Genomic DNA, 19988 nt, shown 5'->3' with positions numbered 1-19988 from the left:
ATTATGTAAATGTGACACAACATGTCAGCATCATTAACATGTCTTATGTCTGAATAAGAACGATCTAACTTTAACATAAGAGTCATTATGACATTATGTCACATTAGGTTGGACCTGTTACATGAGTGACAGCAGCTCAAAGTTAAATACAGAGAGGGCAATTAAAAGCATCAAAATAAAACAAACATTTTCATAACAGACCCCTGTGTCTAAATGACAAAAAGCCATCACCATCACACAGGTGAAAGAAGCAATGTAAGAGATTCCATGTCTGACAAAAGCTCAAGGTTTTCACAGTGTGACATCATCTACTCAGCTTTTTATAAATTGTATAAAGCTGTATAAAATTTGATCTGCCTAATTTTGTTACCTGTGTTGGACACCTTTAAATATTCTGCTGTGTTTAGGTATTACTACATTAAACGACATCATGATGTTGAGATCAGGGCTCTGCGGGGGGGGGGGGTCCAGACTATCTACTGCAGGACTCCTTGTTCTTCTTGTCTCTGGGACAGTTCTTTATGATGCTGACTGTGTGATTGGACTCATTGCTGCAGATTTAATCTGGGACTGATCACACACCTCCCTGATGCTACTGATAAAAGATAAGAGTAAAAACATCTTAAGTGCCTAAAATGTAACGCACAGTACTGTATACAGGTTCTTTTTTGTAATCCAGTGATTTTCATGATTTTCAGTTAATGATTTTGGTGCATCCGCTGTGGTAAATTAGTGAAGCAGATTCAAGATCTACTTTTGAGGGATCATTCTCCAAGAAATTACAAGAGCATTCCACTGGGAAGCATTTTTAATGCCACTTCCATTAATGGATACATTTACATTATTTTATGTCTGTCTTAAATCTCTAATCACTCCTCCTGTACGTACCTGGCCGTGGAGGGATCCCTTCCCAACATGAATCCAATGTCAAGTGACGTGGGACAAAATCCACAGTCCGTGCTCTCTGAGGAAAAGAATTCAAAAGTTTGGCTGGAGCAGGATTTATTCTTCTGAGGGAGAGGAAAACTCTGTACCTAGAGAAACTAGCAGTGTGGGTTCTGCAGATACAGAGTATGCTTCACCTTAGCTGATGTGTGCCTCCTCAGAAGTGTAACTTCTCATCCGCGCTGCAATACCACATAGAGACAATGAGAACTGTTTTTGGTAGATACAGATCTGTTAGAGATTGTTCAGAAAGGAAACAACATGAAGCAAGGTGAGGAAAAATAATAACACCAACCCAGTCTCTTAGAAAATAAGTTTTAAGCTTCAAAGTGGACAAGCTGGCCCCAACTTAGTGGTGTTTAGTCTGTAATTTGTCCCCAAAAGTAGCACACACCACACACACACACACACACACACACACACACATAAGTACGCTAGTAGAAAGGTACTGACAGAGAGAGAGAGACTCATGAAGTGAAAACAATAGCACTCTGTTGTTGCTGGTTGATCAGCCTTATCACTACTTGCCTCATGGTGGCGATATTGTGCCAGAGCTGTTTCTATTTTAGATGACTTGTTGGTATCAGTTTTTAAACCTGTGAACCTCACAAGTCTTTTTTCTGTGTGTGTGTCAGAGTAGAGGTCATTAAGCTGCCATCCTGTAATACTCTGTGAATAATCAAACAGTAAACAGCTGCTGTGGATAATGTGTTATTAAATTATTCAGTTTCTCTTGCTTTCCCATTCTATACTGTACATAGCATCTTGTAACTGAAATGCAACAGAAATGCGACAGTTAACTTTCACTATTTGAACACTTCTGCATTGGCTTCCAGTATGACAAAGAGTGAGGTCAAGAAAAATCTATTTGTAACATCTTTTATGAAAAAAGAAAACCAGTTCCAACAGACTAGAAATATAGAGACATGACGCCAGTGTTTTCAGAGGTACATAAAGCTACAGCCCTGCTCTAAAATACACTTACAATGTGTTTTAGACCTTTTTTTTTTTTTTTTAAACTGGTTACAGCTTTAAAGGAATCCTTGATTTTGATTTATGTATGTGTAATTTTCCCAGCAGTATAATCAAATTATTCCTATATTTTGGAATAAGAGGATTACAGTCAGTGTTTTTTGGTTTGTTAGGTACATGTAATAAAGCACAGCCTGTCTCCCTGACCTCAAAACTGATGAATGTAACCTACACTCTGTACTTGCTTGGACTTCAGATAACCTTATCTCCAGACCCCACTTACACTTGAAGTTTCTGACACCTCTTTAACGATCCCTGGGGCTCCCCAGGAAATAGTTTTATCTCCCTTTTGATTTACTCTCTAGGCATCTCTTTACACATCTGGGCATCATGCTAAATTGTCTGTTATTTGTGCACTTGTAGGTCTCATACTAAAAGGTGAAGAACAGACCTGCAGAGACAACACTGACAGATTTGTCAGCTGGTGTGATGCTTTTTACCTGAAAAATTTCAGAGCCATATCTTGACATTTGAAAAAGGAAAAAAAAAGGAGCATATCCAGTTCTCATCAAAAACAAGCTGGTTGAGTTGAGTCAACTTACAAATATCTGAGACCCTGGTTTCTACTAGACTTTTTTTTTTTTTACTTGTTCTATAATTGATTTGACCCCTGATTCATTAGAAAAGGTTTGAGAGAAAGGCTCCAGGAAGAGAGTTCAGTTTGAAGATGTTTGGTGTTGTTAGTAGTTAGTAAGAAGAGTTTTCTCCCATAGTCAAAACACATGCAGGTTAGATTAACTGGAAACCCTTAACTTCCCGTGAATGTGAATGTAAGCATGACTGTTTGTCTGTCTGTATGTGTCAACCCTGTGATCGCCTGGTGACCTGGGATTGGTTTCAGGCTCCCCAAGACCCACAAAAGGATAAGTGGTATAGCTAATGAATGAATGGATTGATCACTGTTTCTTCTCTTGCCTTAAGATTTTCCCAGCTATAAATACATAAATACTAATGAAAATAATAATGATGATGATGATAACAACAACAATGACAATAATAATACCAATAATGATAAAAAGAAAATAAAAAAATGCATTAGTTTAGTTTATTTACAATATTTTCCAAAGACAACAACACACCCACACATGCAGACACACACAAACACACACAAGAAATTTAAAAAAAGCTTACAAAGACAACAAACTTAAAAAAAGAAAAAAACAGTCAAATAATTAGCATAAAGATCAAATTATTTAAAAAAAAAACAACAAACAATTGTATTGTATAGAAATAATTACTATATGTTCCAACAATAGATAAAATATATGACACATGTCAGTTGCTGACTGTGGAATCTGTGGTTAGCTCTGTCGCCTCACAGTACGAAGGTTCTGGGTTCAAACCCTTATTCGCTCAAGGCTTTCCTGTGTGGAGTTTGCATGTTCTCCCTGTGCCTGTGTGGGTTCTCTCCAGGTTCTCCAGCTTCCTCCCACAGTCCAAAGACATGCAGGTTAACTGGTGACTCTAAATTGCCTGTAAGTGCGAATGTGAGTGAGAATGGTTGGTTGGTTTGTCTCTATATTTTGGTCCTGCGATCGACTGGTGATCTGTTCAGGGTGTACCCTGCCTCTCACCCAGTGTCAGCTGGGATAGGTCTAGCCCCCTGGTACCCTTAAGGGATAAGCAATATAGGTAATGCATGAATGGAATATTAGTAAATCCAGAAAAGACTGTACTTTGTAACACTGGGAGGCAGTATGATACTGCTGTCAGTAATGGAATATAAAGCAAGTGGATTAAGATGTATGACAGAAGCAGCAGCCAGAATGTGATTTCTTTCAAAACATGTTTAAGTGTCAGATCTGTCGTCATGCCAGAGCACTGCTGGTAATTCTCAGGATGTGAACGGGCTCCAGTTAGATGTCTCTCTACTAGGATTATCCCACAGTTGTGTTGTGTGCATTAAGAAATGGCTTTAAGTGCCACAATCTGTCAGAGATTCACAGTATGCAGAATATAATGCTCATGGGGGTCTGGTGTGATGCAAAGATAAAGAGTGGGGAAAAACAGTGGAGACAGAGGGTGAAGGAAAAGAGTGATGTTTGTTAAACCAGGCTGATACACGGATGAAAGAGAGCTGAGTGAGATTGTGGCTGCAAGAGAAAGAGAAAGAGGGAGATTTATGTCTCTTATCTGTTTCGCAAATAGTATTGTATGGATGCTTGGAATGAGGCAGGAGAAAGCTCTCTGCACTTCCATTACAGTCCCACTGACTCCAGCTGAGTCCTCTCTGCTCCCAGGCTCCGGGGACACTCTGTCCTCCTATCTCCTAATCCTCATGAACAGCCAGCATCTCTTCTGATCCTTGGATAACAGAGTGATTGTGCTACATCCACATCGTGACAGGGTAAGCAAGCACACAACAGTGTCTAGTTGCCAGTGCCAGTTAGTTTTGAAGAATCTATGTTTAAAAGTTCTGTATAGAATTACGTCTTTATTGTATTTCTTAAACTGGAGTGATTGATGTAATTGATTTTTGACCATGACAGGGCAGCGGAACAAATGACAACATGAGTAGTAAGCCATTAAAGGATGATATCCTGGTTTTCACCTCCACCTAGCTAGGGGAGGGAGTCTAGGTGAATCAGTGTGAGCTTGAATCAAATTCAAATTCAATCATTTCATTTTAAGTTATTATTACCTCAACCATTTTTATAACACATTAATGTTACATAATCCAGTTATAACATGATCTGCAATCATTATATTTACACTTGCCAATAATAAATATTTATTATACTGTAATGGACTGGGTGACATTGTTGCTGTTAATAGCTATGTTATACTGTCACTGTGTTAGACTGTGTTATTTTCAGTTAAGCTAAAAAGGACTGTTATTGCAGTTACTGGTTTCCAGTTATCAGTGAATATGTGATCATGCCTGACCATGTCAGTGCAGCCACCTATGACAGACTGATGTGAGATGGTTTACCTGTGATTGGCAGAGAGTCAAGGGGGCTGTTTTTATTGTTCCTGCTAGTTTTTTATTATAGGAGTTATAGAGATATTATCACAGAGAGCACACTGTAAACGTACAGTTTTCTTGTTGCTTTGGCGTTGGCCTGTGTGCCAACGAAACCAGCAAAACAGCTAATGCCTACTCATTACTGAGGGACGCTACAATATTGACACCTCACTGACACATTTACTCACTGAACAATGAAGCAGTGCTGGCCCTAACCAATTTGGCACCGTAGGCAAGAATGAATATTTTTTACATATTAAGTAAATTAATTACGTACTAACTAGTTTTAATATAAAAATAGTGAAAGTTACACTTTTTTTTTCTTCCCCCATTTCTTCCCCCCTGGATGGATGGCGCCCTTAGCATTGGCCTATACTGCCTATGCCACAGGCTGGCTCTGCAATGAAGTGAACTACAGACAACAAGCTTGCAATAAGTATCCTCAGGTCTTTTTGCCTGCTGAATCAACATGCTCGTTGCACAGAGTGAGCAGGCTGAGGTCTCTATTCTGCAGATAATGAAGAAATACCTCAATGAACACATTCAGTTTTCTTTTCAGCAGGCCACAAAGGTCAGTGTGTCAGTCAGTCCTGAGCTGTCAGCTCCTTGGTAAACAACAGATTAAATGTATTATTGACAGAGCTGCTGGCTTGTTATTGCTCCCTGCTGTGTAGCTGTGCAAGAAATCAGGCTTTGACAACAGTATAATTGCAGTCTGTCAGAGCTCTTGGAACCATATTGCTTCCATTTATGGATTGCAAATGTTTCTTTTTTTACTGTGTTGTTTATCAGTGTGAGGTTTGTGCATGTCACAGAAGGTGAAAGGCAGCATAATGTATTGGAGCAGTGACTGTGTCCTGTGGGTATTTGGATGTTGGTGATGCTGTATTGTGTTTCTCAGGCTGTTAAATTGGAGGCAGCATTAATCCAGGATTTAACAGTGATTTGATGTGGAGGCCTGGAGCTGTTGCTGAAGCCAGCAGGTAGCAGTCTGCATTAGCATCTTTTAATTAAGACTCACAATGTCTCTCTGCCATTATGCTTCCACCTCCTACCTGAGACCAGCCTAGCGAGGGAAAGGTCAGCTGTGTGTTTGTGTGCGTGGGTAGGAGAAAATTCAGGGAATCTGTTAGAAGAAGAGATGTTGGTTTTTTACCTCAGTTTTGGACATATCCTTAGAAAATCTGAAAAATGAATTAAATAAACATTAGCAACTATTTATCATAAAATAACAGTCTCAAATTCATTTTGATGATACACTGACTTGTAATAGGTAGAATGGTGCCTCTTTCATTCCAACTCTGTGCCTAAACGCATGTTCTTGCACTATGTAACTTGAGTTGAATGGTCAATCACTTTGTTGAATTTTGTGCTTGTTGCCTGAGCCATTGATAGGCTCTGTTTTCTCTTGTATGCTGCTTCTAGTACCTGTTACCATTTGGACTCTGAATTCAGCATCCTGTAATTACCACTTGTGGCTGTTGTTGCTTCTGTGCAAAGTTACATGGTGTTGCTTTAACTAAACCTTATTAAAATGTATTATCGGCATATAAGAGGGTTCATTTTTACATTCAGCAATACTAACCCAAGGCAGATTTGAACTATAATACAAAAGTTAATATTCTCTTTTTAAATATACCCAAATTGCATCTTTGCATCTATCTAGAGCAATTAAAGACCTGCTGTTTCAATTTACTTATGCAGCACCAAATCACAAGAATAGGGACAGGATAACATAGCATAATTCAGATTCCATGTAAAGATGTAAAGTAGTATCAATAATATCAATAGTAGTAATAATAGTTATGACAATTAAAGTAGTAATAACAATACTAGCTGTGTACTAGATGTATTACTAATAATTTCTACATATAACAGCAGGTGGTTGTAGGAGCAGCAGGAGACTTGTCATCACAGATCAGATCAGACTCTACAGCTCCAGAGGCAGAAATACCTGCAGAAAGTGACAGAAGAGGAGAGAGAGGTGAAAGAGCAGAAAACTATGGCAAAGGGAAGATATCAAGTTAGTAATATGTATTTATGGGATATGAATCCATACTGAGAGAGAGAGAGAGAGAGAAAGAGAGGGAGGCTCAGTGCATCATGGGAAGTCTGTAGGCATTCTAAGCCTATAGAAGCATAACTAAGGGATGGTTCAAGCCAGCCCTAACTACAATCTTTATCAAAAAGGAAAGATTTAAGCCTACTCTTAAAGGTGCAGAGGGTGTCTATACCAGCTGAGGAGCTAGATATTTCTGTGGAGGAGTTGGCTGAGACCAAACACAGAGCTAGAATTAATCATATGGACACAGTTACTACTCGAAATGAATGATCATGTTGTTCTGTGTCTACTGGATGTTTCAAAAGGCAACTATTTGCTAACATGTCAGCTATATCAACTTTAGAGGGCCATGATATATCACGTGTCTTTTTAATAAATGCAGCTTTAAATCTAGTCAGTATACTTATCTCACAACAAACTGCTTATTTTGGTCTTAAAACATCAATTGCCAGGTTTAATTTAGAACCTGCTTATCTTCCTCACCTTTGATGTTACATTGGTGAATCTTGGTAAATCCCTTTACAGGTAGCACTAAATGTCTGAAAAGTCTTAAATGTCATTTTCTGCAGCCCCCAAATCAGCTGATGTGGTCATACAGCAAGTGAAAAGAAATTATTATTGGTGTACTGTGATCTACCAATTCCCATTGTCATTTGCTAGCTGAACTGCATTGAGAGTATACATAATGCATGTGTCTGTGTTTACATCATTGAGTTGTCGGCACACATATGCTCCTCTGCTTTGTCTATTTTCCAACATTCATGAGCTCTTATGACAATGGCTGTGAACAACACTATAAACAGGCATGTCAGAAGTGGGGGATGGTGCTGCTGTGCATGTGTACAGACTAGGTGGGTTGTTGTTTGTGCTCCACGACTCCCATGGGAGAATGAATGGGAAAAGATCCTTCCGCAATTGAAATACCATATGTTGTGTCACCCTCACCAATGAAGACTATTAAATAAATGAGCGTGTGAGAGAACAAGATAACATGAGAGGGAGAAATGATCGGCTAAGCATGGCAACATAATTAACGTGCTATGACCTGTTGAATTAAGATGCTGTATGAGTTGTTTATGTGTTTCTGACAGAGAACTAATGATAGGAGAGGTCAGAGGGCATGGCAGGATTCAACAGCATGCTAGTACCCACTTTAATAATCTCAGCCTGAAGATTTCAGCTCACAATGCTGCCCAGTGCCATGAAAACTAGAGACCATCTTACAATGGGATCACAACAGCCAGGATGCTCGCCAACATGTTGACGTTGTCACCCATAAGTAATTTGTAGTCATTACTACAATATTACATCAGTACTTGGTACTCATATACAGCACCCACTGCACACTGCCCTCTCAATGATCACCAGCACATAAAAACTACATATATAGACTGACCCCTGAAATCTGATAAGCACAGCAAAACACTTGGAGAGTTATTTAGTCATTTATTTTTTATGCTCAAATTATATGATTCAGTCCTGTCTTATGGTGGGTAAATAAAATAAAAATAAATAAGGGTTTATCCCCATTGGAGAATGAATGAGCTAAGAAAATGTTGCTACTGAGTGATTTAAAAGAAAATGTTCAGTTGAGAGTGTCCAAAATGGAAAGTGTTTCTCCTCTGGATAGCATGAATTTGGTCAATTCATTTCATGGCAGTAACTGATTCATTTTCTCCATTTTAAATTTACTGCCATATAATAGTGACTGCCTCTGCTTCCCCCTCTCAAGCCCTACCTGATTCCCTAGTCTCCAGGGTCTCAAGTTGCTGTGTGTGAGACATTTACAAACCACTTTCCCCAAAACATATTCCCATCATAACCTGGATAATTACATAATAAATTTACAAACAGAATATCATACAGACACAGGTGATAAAAAAAAACAGAGCTTGTGATGGGATCACACCAGTTGCGACACCCATCAACATGTTGACATTCTGCCCATGAGTACTAAGTAATCATGGGTCAGGCCACGCCCATCTTGCACAGCTGGAGATGGACAGACAGTCAAGCGCCTTTTACACAGAGATGGAGATGGATTGGAGTTAAGAAAACCCTTTACATTGGACCACACAGACCAGTATAATGCCGCCCCAGTGTGTGATTTTAGATAGTATGCTGACACACATTGATACTTCTGCTGCTGGCTTAAAGCTTGGGCAGCACTGCCCCCTCATTTCTTCTTCTTAACTTTTATACAGAATGACAGCATTACAACATTTCCACCTTGAACTGGCTGTACCAGAATACTCTGAATCTACTGCCTTTGCGGTAGTTCCCGCTATGGTAGGTGTCTCCAGGACCACATTTTGACATGTCATTTCAAATTTACAATGCTTCACTGGCAGAAGTAACAGCATTTGGAGAGTACATCACATTTGCAGTGCAGATTGCTGTGCGCAAAATCCAAGGCACACGAAGCCCTTAACACCTGCAGACTCACAGCTGATCCAGCTGTGCTGTGGTCATTGGAAACTGACACTGCCTCAGATGGGTCAAAGAAAAGGATATCTTGTTTTTTTTTGTTTTTTTATAAATGTGTGTCCTTGATCACTATTTATTCTATTGATCTTTATTATTCCAGAGGAGCAAATTGTTGTGCAGCCAGCAGAATAAATCACAATCATTCAACCTCCATAAAACAATAAATCACACTGCACAAAACAGTGAAGCAGGTTCTAATAATAAATAGATAGAAATCCAATAAATAAGCTACTGCAAATACTGAAATAAACATAAAAGGGTAACTCTGTAACTCTCTTGCATCTCTTTCTTGTATCTTACTTAAAGGACTAAGACGCGACAATAAGATGCAACAGAGAGAAGCACCCTATGTAAACCTGTTTGCGTCCCAATTTGCTCAGTCTCACTCCTTCCTGGAAGGCTAATGGTGAAGGCTAGGGGCCTTGCAATTACCCAGCACACTTTTGTTTGTGTGATTGTGTTTAATTTGTCCTCTGTTCAGGACACATACAGTTTTAGGTTAGCTCTTGGAGATTCAATTACCCAGTTACCCGGACTTTAGAAACTCAACTGGAGACAGTTTCATCCAGCTCACATAGCTAATTACCTAGCTAGCTACAGTTTGTAAATTCTGCCAGGGACAGATGTCATATCAGGCAGTAAAATCGGTGGTAGCCAAGTAAAAAATAGGAAGCTGTTTCAAACACTATGAATTACTTAATCAATTCCAAAAAAAAAAAAGAGGTTAAGTAGCTACATTAACAATCAGAAGCCACAGCAATTAAGACAGTACATAGTGCTACAAAGTCTCTGTTAGAAGGCGAAGGAGGTTTGGGCAGATGGAACTTAACCAAGTAGTTTTGTGCTAAAGCTAGCCAAATTGTGACTGTTCCATAACCTTAACTACATGACAACAAAGGTCAAAGAATATCAATATCAATATCAGGTAGTGAGTGTGCCATCATTATCGCTGTAAACCTTTTACATGAAAGAAACAAAATATTTCCAGGTGTAGCAGTGATAACTTACGGAGGCAGGGCTCATCAAAGGGTTAATTAATGGGACTGAAGACTTTGGCATTCCGATGTATAGAAAAACTCCATGGACAAGTTGGAACTAATTTTTGCTCTTCTTAGGTTAAAATTTTTAATCTGTGTGATTTCTATTCTTTTGTTTTGGAATTTTACATTAGCTTTTAATGTTAAACACGTCATGAGAATACAAAAATGATGATAACACATATTGAGAAAGATAGCTATTATTTGTTATTTCCAAGCAATGGCCCTTGCATATCAAATTAATTAACAGCAGGAAATTATTTCACACACTTACTGCATGGTAAAATTCTCACATCCTCCCCGTAAAATAGGTCCTGTGACAGCCTCATATGTCAAAGTTCCTTTCTCACAGGCATGAGGAGGACAGAGTTCCAGTGTTCTGAATGACCTGAGCAGCTTGTCAAATGTATCTCTAATGCAGCTATGTGATGCCTGTTGTCCCACATTCTGATGCTGTTATTAATGCTGTGATTTATTGGCCTGTCAGATCCCTCTCCTCATCTAGCTGAGGCTTTACAGGGTCAGTGCAGGTTAAGTGCCTTGCCTGAGGGCAGGAGAGGTGTGATTTGAGTTGCATTCCAATATCCAGGGCCTGCCTTACTTCCAGCAAGGATGTACAGACTGCAAGTTTACTTTCCCCAAAGGAAGACATAACATGTGCTGAGTGTGGTGCGGCACACAGCGATCAAAATGAAGATGCATTCACTGTGGTGACCAAACATATTTTTCCATAAATAGCTGTCAAATTCAGCAGAAAGCAAATTTTTACTTTTTGTGCAAATGTGACTGCAACACAATTTGCGTAGGTTGCATTTGTCTGCTACAAACTGCTACAAGTTATAGTAATAACTGTATAGACACTTTGTGTAGCCAGCTAGATATATACACACAAACCATACAGTTTCCTGTGTTTGTGTGTAAGCCGTTCTCAATCTGCACTCTTGTGTGTTTAGCAATGTAAGCTAAGCACATTGCCAGTGCCCTCAACTTTGCAGTTCTACATAGCAACAGTGGCATTCAAACTGATGCATGCTACAGCAGAGAAATAAGCTCTTCAGGGATAACAGAGTCACTATAACTATGAGAAATAGAGGAGCCAGAAATAGCTGAACAGGTTCAGCCACATGCCCACAGACAGCCAGGGAGATTAGAGTGTGTTTTATGGATGCACTGCAGATCACATTAACATTATTACATTCAAAGGGAATGAGCAGAGAGAATGATAGAGGAAGAGGTGGAAGAGAGGGAATGGAGATGGAAATGGTTGAGAGGGTAAACAAAATAGCAAATAGGGAAACAGGAGGAGTGAATAGAGAATAGAGTGAGCAACGAACGAGTGTTAAAGAAACAACGGGTAGCTCTGCAAGATGGAGGTGAAAAGAAAAAGTTGTATGAGTGAGAATCAGATATGTCGATAAAGAGAAAGTGGGCTATAAAGTAGGGGAGGGTGAATCATATTCTGTACCTCTGAGTCCTACCAAACCGCAGCCAATTCAGTCCAGTATTCCTAGGAACTATGTTCATGTTCATGTCAAGATGATTCTGGTATACACAATGTATTCTCAATGCCAGTCTTCAGTGTCAGTGCAAGTGGAAAGAAAAGAGTTTGGAAGTCAGTTTGGTGTTACACTCCACAATCACCACTTGAAACTGCTCAAATCGCCAGTCATCCTGAGTGGCGGGATGTTGGTGGCCATACTTGCTATGTTAGCTATTGCTAAAAACACATGTCTGCAGTCATGTGAAAAACAAATTACGCCCTCTTTGAACTCTATGGTTTTACGTATCAGGACATAATAAAAAATCATCTGGTCCTCAGCAGGTTTTAAAATTAGGCAAATACAACCTCAGATTAACAACAACACATGTTACACCATGTTATTATTTATCTAACAAAACTAGACCAAAATGCAGAAGCAGTGTGAAAAGTTAAGTACACCCTTACTGCTTCCATAGGAATTAAGAGGGTAATTAGCAGCCAGGTGCTGCTGATCAAATTACCTTTATTAGCTATCTTAAGTTTTGGTAGTTTGCTGGTCTACAGCATTCAGGTGTGTGTTAACACAATGCCAAAGAGGAAAGACATCAGCAATGATCTAAGCGAAGAAGCTGTTTTTACCCACCAATCTGGGAAAGGTTGTAAAGTCATTTCCAAACTATTTGCAGTCCATCCTTCTACAGTGAGAGAGATTATTCATAACTGAAAAACATTCAAGACAGTTGCTAATCCTCCCAGGAGGACGTGGGTGACACTATTCATGTCCCTCATTTAATCCCTACAGTCATCACTTTTATTTAGGTTATTTCATAAAAATGAACATTTCAGTGTTACACTGCATTTGAACTCCTTTATTTATTTATTTATTTATTCATTCATTCATTCATGCATGCATGCCTATGTGTTTCCACCTAGTGAACCTTGATCATTAACAAACCTGTATGTATTTTTTCCCCCCTACGTTTCTCGTAACCCCCCAGCCCCACCCCAAACTCTCACTGTCACTGCTCGCAGCCCAGCACTGTGCAGCTTACATGTTCTCTGGGGAATAGAGAACACTGAGCCATTGGCAGGTCTCCTGTTTGCACCCCGTTCTCTTTACAAATGAGAGCAGGTTTACACTAATGCAGTGGTGAAAGTTATGCTGCCTGTAACATCATCAAGCATGACCTGTTTGGTGAAGGGTCAGTGATGGTCTGGAGACGCATATCCATGGAGGGTTGCGCAGACATCTATATCATAGCCAACAGTACCCTGACTGCTGTTAGGTACTGGGTTGGAATCCTCAGAGCACCGCCTTATGCTGGTCTTATGTATTGGTGCATTCCGATGCTGCCAAGTACCACCACAGGCTGTCCAGGAGCTCAGTGACCTCCCCTATTGCATGTGACATCACTAGGAATTCCCAATACAACTACAGGAGTGTTTGGCGTGCAGTGTCAGTGGAGAAACAATATGGATGAATTAATCCATTCTTAAAATGAGTAACATGGGAGAAAAAACACATGCAGGCTTGTTGATCATAGCTCATATGTAGTAATGTTAAGAAAATGTCAGATTTGCAATGAATGTGTGAAAGCAACTTTACTTTCACATTTTTTTTTTAACCTGGATTTAAAGACTGGATTTACCTGCTCTTGGTTTTTAAAATCAATTAAATCTGACCTCTGGGAGGTCTTGAAACATGTCAAACTTGACAGTGTGAGCAATGAGTAGGTGTATGAAGAAGATGAGCAGAATAGGACACAGAGAGGGAGCAGGAGGCATCAGAGGGAAGAAGGGAAGAGCTGATTAGGATTTGGAGGGACAGACGGTTTAAACAGCAGGTGTGTTAGAAAGCAGTAGCTGCCCATATTTCACACTCTAGCTCAACAGAGCGGTTTTTTTTCTCCAGTGGCGGTGCCTTGTTGCACTATCTGCAACAGGAATGCAGGTCTAATCTGTGTCAGCTCAGGGAGGAATCAGCTGACTGATGACATCATGGACTGCCACAACACATGGTCTGAGGCTTTCATTTTGACTCCCACTGCAGTGTATGCTGTTAAATGTGTTCTTCCCACCACTGGGAAAGCTGGAGACTGGTGCTGATGTAATTTGTGTCCTGAAATATATGAACAAATGCAATTTGGTGTCAAATTGAGCAAAACGTGTCTGAAGACTGCACTCCATGGTGGAGTGATGAAAGGATTACTGCACTGATGAAATGAGAAGGCTGCTTTCAGTTGTGATGCAGCTCATTGAAGCCGGTGTAAGGGAGAAGGGTTTTTGTGGAACAAGGCTTTATGCTTATTGCTTTGTTTGCCATGCTTTTAATATTTGATAAACAAACCTCTCCCTTAAATGAAGAACACAATGGAACACATAATGTAATGGAGAAAGGGTATAAAGGTGGCTGAACTGCAAATCATTCTCGTATTTTAAGAATAAAAAGTCACAAATTGCCACTGTAGCACCCCACTGTACACTGGAGTCAACAGGCAACTCAATGGCCAGGAGCTGATAATACCCTATACACTGACGTGGGCCCACGCCACACACGCACCGTACAAGAAAACCCTGTTTCAGGGCTTGTATGATGCTCGGGTACGGTGCAGCTGACAGAAGTCCTCCTCTCCCGTTTAGCACAGCAGACTGACAGTCCAGCTGGAGAAATCTGGACGTCAACAGAGGAAAACCAGGCGACGCTTCAACGAACTCTTTGTACTTCCCGTCCGATGTGTCGTCCTCTAACTTCACTTAACGTTTCACAAATACACTCGCCCCAATAAACTGCCAGTTAATGAGGAAACGTGCGGTACGCTTTCTCCAAGGTGCTATACATACACTTTTTGTTAAGAATAGCGCTATTCTATTTTTTTTTTTTTAAGGTGGCTGCTGCCTTGTGCTACGTCGCACCACCCTGCTTCCACACCTACTCCCGCTATCAACACAGCTAAATCCAACTGACCATGCCTGACCAATAAAATAACAGAACAAAACCACATGAATCTTCTTAGTGCGTCAACAATTTTCCTTCAAAATGAACTTAAAATAGATTTATGTTTCTTGTCCTGAAATCTCTTATTAGTCATTTTTGTGTCTCCGCTAAGAGTTAACACAAGCTTAGCTTTACTTTCACGTCTTATATTATTAGGCTTTTCTATCTTCATAAGGAACTAAATTTATTTAATCCATTTCTCATCAGCTGAGCTGTGACTATTAATATCATTTCTATGTTTTTACTGCCTATATCAAACATCATTTTTCACAAACCCTCCACCACCAACTTGACAAAATGAAGGTCCATTGGTAAGTTGAGTGGCTGCAGCTAGTTCAGATATAGCTGAACAACAGCAGGACAGAGAGGTCTAATTTGTGTAGTCATTTTAGACAGCTGAGAATACAACCTAAAACTTGGAACAATGACATTGTGAATATGGAAAAAAATCAAGTTTTATTGAGATAAGACTGATAAAAGGATTACTGATTCACAGAGGCCAATTGAACGATGGGCAGACAAAAAGTGGTGCCAGGATTTTAGCTCTCTATACAACATGTTAATCAGTGAGCTAGCTGTTTCCCCCTGCTTTCAGTCTTTATGCTAAGCTAGGGTAACCACAATGCTCTGTGGTTCCAGTTCTGTACTCACAAGACAGTAACGAGGGGTATTTTCACAAATTAAGGTGAAGGTTAAAAAAAAAATGTGTGAAAGGAGGACTGTTGTGTCTTAATGGCATAAAATGGAAACCCAGTGACGGAGGTAATGCAAACAGATCATACAGTCTAAAGTGTGAGATGATGCATATTCATCCAGCATACAAAACTGTCTGAACATCTCCATTCCAAATGAATGAGCACCACTCAGTTTGATTCAGATTTATTGGGATTAGTCATGTAACCATTGTCTAAATGAATATAGAATAGCAAGGGGGGTTTGTATCATGAAGATGTGGTATAATGACAAGCCAAAATAATGTATATAGTGCGGTCACTATGCCACATTTATGGCTGTTTTTCACAATTGTTGTCATAAATTGTTAATTGTTTGCACATTCAATTTGTAGAACATGTTTTCTTCCCCCCACTCAAGGAGAAGTGGGTTTTTCATCTCTAAACTGATTATATCAAGCCTTTAGGAATTGTTTTTTAATGCTGCCGTGCTTTCGTTTTGGACAGAAATCTGTAGCTGGTGTATTTTTCAGAGTCAAGAGGTAATTTTTAGCTCTCACTCTCCACCAGCATGTCCTCCTGCCTGCAGTGATCTTGGCAGCCTGTTGAGCCAACTGTATTGCCCTACAGTGATCTAGCATCCTGCACAGCCAAACATGCTGCCCTGTGTAACCTGACAACCCGCATAGCCAATCATAGAACCATGAAGAATCAATCGAGGTCTTGCAGCCTGAAATTAAGTCCCACCTTTGAAGATGCCCACAGTGCCATTCAGCAGAAGAATGCCAGAGGAAAAAAGGTCTCAAGACCAGATTTTTTTTCTCCTAATATGATGCAGATGGTGTGAAATGTTAATGAGGCTTGCTGGGCACATTTGGCTGCCAAAGGAGAGACACACTGACCTCAAAATAGGACACAACTGGACACTTTTTTTATTATTTGTTTCATCTTTTCATTGCAGGATATTTGTAGTACTACAGTATTACAATGTAATGAGAATGAACAGCTCATTCAATACAGGTGGGCCTCTCCTGCTGTGTGCAGTATATTAACTGAAATGAGCAATAAAGTAAGATGTGTTATCTGACTAGGACTGAAACTCCAGGCTCTGGATGTTTCTCCCTCATCTCATTGTCACTTTGAGCTTGTGCTTTATTTTAGAACAACCCTCAAGGCTTACTGCTGAGCCAGGAACAGAAAGCCCATGAATATCAGATGTAGCCTGCAGCTCCTGGAGTCCTATCAGGACCATCGCACAAGCAACCACTTAAAGATCCCTCTTCTTCAGTTCACCCACACCTCTCTCTAACTGCCTCTGTTTAAAACCTCCAGCTGTAACAAGCCTAGCCACTTTTATTATTGTCATTAACATATGTCAGCCACAGCCAGCATATGTGAGGTGTGAGGGTCCACTGGGAAGGTAAAAAGCATTTTGTATCTTCAGGACATTGCTGTGTGAAGCCAACTCAATTCAGTAATTAAGGTTTTACCTTAATTCACCTCCCCCAGTATCAAGAGTCATTTTGTTTAATGGCTGTATCTGAGGCAGTGGTTTATACAACATGTCCCTCATGGTTACTATAGCGCTTACTTGTATATTATCACCTCAAACCATATATCAATGTGACAGTGTAAGGATTGTATATTTTTCCATTATGCATGTATGTATGTTACAGTGTTATTTCTCAATAGCAAAGTTACTGTGAATAAAGAGCAAATATATAGTGTAGGCACTGACCAGTCAAAACCCCACTATTGACCAGTGAAAACCCAGTACTGAACAGTGGAAAAGTAACTACTGACCAGCATTCATGCAGCACTGTGCTCTGACTGTCAGCACTGCTCCCCTAGCAGCTTTAATATTGGTTTTTGTGCTGTCATCACCATGGCTGACATTTGTCTCTGGAGCCCTGTTGAAACCTGCATGCCAATGTAGTTTCATGCAGCCAACCCTGACGAGACTCAGTTTTGACAGACAGGGGGGAGAGATTTTTCCTCTGTGCTTGAAATGCAAACAAAGAGAGCCAGTCTTGTTTGCAGTACAGTTTCACCACATTAATCTCATTCAAATCAGCTAATATTTTAAATTCTGGAACAAAATGAATGTTGTGACATCATAGTTGTTGGAGAAATATTATGTTCAGGCAATCAGGCAAATCTTACATACCTTACCAACAAGTTATAAACAACAAAAAAGGTTGTTGTTATCTTCCAAATGACCCACCTGAGCTTTTTCAGGCAGGATGACATTGATTGTCAAAGACTTCCAAGGACATATACACTGACCAGCTGCAACATTAAAACCACTGACAGGTGAAATGAATAACACTGATCATCTCATTACAGTATAATGTTCTGCTGGGAAAAGTTGGCTCCGGCATTCATCGGGAAATTATATGACATGTACCACACCCCTAAAGGTTGTTGCAATTTTGTGCCAACAAAGAGCAACAAAGAGCCCAAGGTGCTGACCTGGCTGCCACACTCCCCATATCCCATCTGATCAGATTCATTACCATTATTGACTCAAGCACTCAACTCCTGTGCTGATGACCTCAGAGATGGTCTTCAGGACCTGATCATAAGACCATTGGTAAAGTTCCCCTCCAAGTGCCTTTGTGCAGTAATTTTGAACTCAGTCTTGTCCTCCACCTTCCCTTTTTTCAGCACTATAGATCCTGATTTGGCTGGTTTGAAATACATTTGACCTATCCACCCATTTTGAGTTCCTGTGGAATCTACCTGCAGCCTAGTATTGATTCTCTAGTGACTGTGAGGTCATCCATGAATGCCCTGATGGATGGTTGTTGTTGAGCAGAATTTGTTCTAGGCCCTCTAGCCTGTGTAGGGGATGTGATATTTGGTCAATGTTCCAGCTTGTGTGGAATGGTATGTATTTTGCCAAGTTGAGGCACAACACTGACAGGTTGCCCTTGTTCTCTCTAGCCTCCCTGATGAGCTGTGTCACCACACCGGTGTGCTCCAGAAGGCTTGGCATCTCTGAAATGCCACCCTTCTGGACTGATGTGTTGTAGCTGTAATGTAGCTGTTCTTTGTGAGGTAGGTGCACAGACAATTTGGAATGCCATGAAGACACAGAACAGCTGTTCTCCACTGTTCTGGGATTACCCCCCCCCCTTTCCAGAGGAATTGAAGAAGACTCATGCAGCTCTGACATGTCAAACTGCACATAAGAGTCAGTGGATTCTATAAGGATATTGCAGTCTTGCAACTCCAACTCTCTTTTAGTGTCACTGTATGTTATCTTCAGATGTTGATCTATGTCTTCCTGCAAGCAAGCCAGTTTCACACTGCCTCTGGAATTAGTGATAAAGACAGCATGCTCTCAGGTTCTTTCATAATGCTGCTTCTGATGCCACTCTGCCTGGTAGAGGACCCTGATCTTGAATGTAGATAAGCCAATGTGTTCCTCTTCCCCTGCCTCCTTGTACTGGGACTTAAGTGCTTTCATCTCCTATCTGATGTTGTGGATCCTCACCACTATTTCGTTCTTTGAATAGGATGGATGAAGACGGAGCTCTTCTTCTCTTCTTCTCTAAACCATTCAGCTGCAACACTGACAATAACTGTTGTCATGGCTTGTAGCTTCTTATCAACCCAAATGCTCTCCAGTAGCTTAAAATAGCCATGCTGGTCTCAGTCTTTACTTGCTCCTCTTTGGACCTGGCCTTAACTTACACTCAGCTCGCCTGTTCTAGATTTGAGCTGGAATCATGCTGTACTGAGTGCTACCGTGTATACATACTGTGCATAACATAGTACATAAATTAGAAAGTGGCTTTATAGAGCTCTGGAGTACAGCAGCAGTGTAAGCAATGGTAATATGTCACATGTGATATTGTTTTCAAACTACCCCACAGGCACATACAGGCACATAAAGAAATGTAAAACTCGGTCAGAGAGAGATGTAAGTAGACATAGAGACAGTGAAAAAAGAAAGAGGAACAGGCAAAAAGAGAAAAGAATAAACAGAGAGAGTGAAAGAAGATGAATCATCACGGAAGCTCTGTGTGATGAGCTTAAGAGCTTTGTTGCTCTCTGACTGTGGCTCAAGAAGTAGAGCAGCTTGTCCGTCAATCAGAAGGTTAGTGGTTCAATTCCTAGCTCCTCCAGTCCACGTGTTGAAGTATCCTCGGACAGGATACTGAACCCCAAATTGCCCCTGATGATGTATCTCTGGTGTGTGAATGGGTGTGTTTGTGTTGAGAGCTTCCTGCATAGAACATGTGAACAACTTGAACAACTCTGAGTGGTCAACATGATTACTGACTGTGAGTGATCACAATTTGTTAG

The 19988-nt window shown here is 40.3% G+C and overlaps 1 protein-coding gene across 3 annotated transcripts in view; it reads left to right on the top strand.

Annotated features, from left to right (window-relative positions):
* The window catches only part of gabbr1b (gamma-aminobutyric acid (GABA) B receptor, 1b), a 136326-nt gene that overhangs the window by 47283 nt on the left and 69055 nt on the right, over window positions 1-19988 (top strand). The window contains exon 1 of one of the 3 annotated variants that reach the window (XM_018695494.2): window positions 3984-4324. The exons of the other annotated variants lie outside the window; for them this stretch is intronic. The gene's annotated coding sequence lies outside the window, so the exon portion shown is untranslated. Of the gene's footprint in view, window positions 1-3983; window positions 4325-19988 lie in introns of those variants that run through there. 3 annotated transcript variants of the gene reach the window in all.

Source organism: Lates calcarifer, unplaced genomic scaffold, assembly GCF_001640805.2.
Source record: "Lates calcarifer isolate ASB-BC8 unplaced genomic scaffold, TLL_Latcal_v3 _unitig_4112_quiver_405, whole genome shotgun sequence".
Classification (NCBI taxonomy): domain Eukaryota; kingdom Metazoa; phylum Chordata; class Actinopteri; family Centropomidae; genus Lates; species Lates calcarifer.
This window is presented reverse-complemented; position numbering and strand designations above follow the sequence as displayed.